The following is a 2,726-nucleotide window of genomic DNA, read 5'->3' on the forward strand; positions in this document are numbered from 1 at the left end:
TTATGATAGTTATTGTCATTAGGTTCGTCACACTGTGTAGTCTTAGTGTCTGTGTAAAAGTTGTCAGACATGAAGGTCTTGTTTTTACTCTCCCTGCTCGAGGTCAGAACATCTTTCAATATTCTACACATACGCCTCCAGTATCTGTAAACCCTTTCTTTTTCATTCTGCAAGATTGTTCCATTTTTTGTAATCGACTGCTTCCACGTTTGCTCTAGTTTACAAACTATATTATTCACCTCAGATTCTGTAGGTGCGTCTTGATCTAACTTTGAAATGTAACCTTCACACAATAACAACCTATACATCTCAATAAACACGTCCTTTTCCACAGTCACATTTCTAGACTCCACCTCTTCAAGATAAATCTGAAAAGTACGATACAAAATCACACCTAAGGATCCTTCTTGATAGTAATTAAGTTCCTCTATAACTTTATCAGACATTTTATTAACGTATATATGTCACCACCAGTTTTTTCACTGACCCTACTGGTACTCCTGACAGATAACTATTAGTAGTTCACCTCAACACTTCTACTGTTAACCAATTTCCAGCCTGTCTATCCCAAACTAATCAAAAACAACCTCAAAATATGCACACACAATCACACATCTCACAGTTTAACTAGTAGTCACTTTAATTTCTTTACTGAAGAGTGCTTTCACTCTAACATCAATAAAAGACACAAATATGTAAATAAACACCTGCTGATTACATGCCCATATCACATACTGTCCCACAGACAGGACAAAAGAAGAAAAACATAGTTTGGTTTCTGGATTTTTCCTAAGATGCATGCATATATGTAATCCACCTTTGCAATGGATTTAACTAATATTTATTTTCTACCATGCATCGTTCCCACCAGGTCACCATAGGACTACCCTAATTACTGGATTTTTCCTTGTGTGATGCCTAATTTGCTCACACAATGACCCACCAATAAATTAATTAGTCCTCAAACCTTCTACAGCGTGGCTTTGACAGAAAAGTCCACCTGAAGGTTTTCCCCCACCTATAACAGCGTGGCTTTTAAAAAGCCCACCTGCAGGATTTTTTCCCCACCTATAACAGCGTGGCTTTTAAAAAAGCTCACCTGAAGGATTTATCCCCACCTATAACAGCGTGGCTTTTAAAAAAAACTCACCTGAAGGATTTATTCCCACCTATCACAGCGTGGCTTCTAAAAAAGCTCACCTGAAGGATTTTATTCCCACCTATCACAGCGTGGCTTCTAAAAAAGCTCACCTGAAGGATTTATTCCCACCTATTACAGCGTGGCTTCTAAAAAAGCTCACCTGAAGGATTTATCCCCACCTATCACAGCATGGCTTCTAAAAAAGCTCACCTGAAGGATTTATTCGGGAAACGCGCTTAAAACAGCCTAATTTGAGTACTCTAAATAAATATCTTATTGTATGACATTAAATCACAGCAGATCGATATGTTAAACCATTCAAAACCNGTGGTGTACCTAATAAAGTGGCTGGTGAGTGTATTTTTCTCTGCTTTCTAAATCGTTTGCGTCTTTGGGAAAACCAGAACTTTCTTGTTTGGTTTTGAGAAATGTTTTTATGTAATCATTGAAAATGGTATCACTGCGTTCGTCAAAGTGACAGACTTCTGTGATTTTTAGTACACGGTAACCGTATTTTAGAGCCTCGTTAAATTCTCCCGTGACCCAGACACCTGTCAAAGCACGCTGTTCGTCGCTGTGGGTGCAAGAATCTGTTTGGTTATTGATTTCTGCACAAGAACTGCAGAGAGTGAACACAAGTTTACCTCTAGATGTTTTTGAGGGTAGGATTGGAAAAAATCAATCCACGTGGTGGTGCAACGATCGCTCGAATGAAGCCAAAGTAATTTTGAGGTTCGTCAAAATCTTTGTAAATTACATTGGGGTGACCGAGGGGGTATGAGCAGGTGGCGTTCACAAACAGATACAGAGAACAGAAATCTTGAAAGATAATATTCTCATCTGGTTCAGCCGTGTACTTTAATTTAACAGCGCACGTTCTTCCTCCGAAAAGAGCATCCCGTGGTGAGAGGGGAGCAGGAGCCTGAAATTTCTGGAGGAAACGTTTCAATTCGGGGTTTGTTTGTTTCATTTGAGTCCACTCGTGCTCCCAAATTACCTGAACCTGGAGACCGTGGACTGATTTCAATGCCTGTAATTTTTCAATGCTGGTATTGTACAGCTCTGCAATGGAACGTGTCTTAGAGGACATTTTTCAAGAGGCGAAAAGCAGTTTGGACATCCGTGAAAAAAACAGCCCAGAAATTCAAAGGCGTATTTCACACCCTGAAATTCTGCATAACCGTCTACAAAAAACTGCCCAAACTGTTTTTCACCTCTGTTTAAAGCGTGCTGAATAATCATTTTTTTGGAAAACGCCAGTCACTCTAACCATTGCACAGACACGTTTGAAAATGTTTTACATTGTCTAACGTAATTCACAGGAGACGGAATAGCGAGTGTGTTAGGTTTCAAAAAATTGCTAAGAAAAACAGACATGCACGCTCCGGCAATAGTGATTTTATTAAATGGATCAATATGACTGTTGAAAAAATTGTTGTCTGAATTTAAGGCAACCTCGTGTAAGGAAATACGAGTTCAATAATGGTTGAAGTCAGGTGAAAACACAAGTGTTAAATAAAATGATCTGTGATAGAAATAATTGCCATACAACACCAGAATTCTGGAGTGAGGGTTTATTCAGCCA

This window comes from Austrofundulus limnaeus, unplaced genomic scaffold, assembly GCF_001266775.1.
Source record: "Austrofundulus limnaeus strain Quisiro unplaced genomic scaffold, Austrofundulus_limnaeus-1.0 Scaffold138, whole genome shotgun sequence".
Classification (NCBI taxonomy): domain Eukaryota; kingdom Metazoa; phylum Chordata; class Actinopteri; order Cyprinodontiformes; family Rivulidae; genus Austrofundulus; species Austrofundulus limnaeus.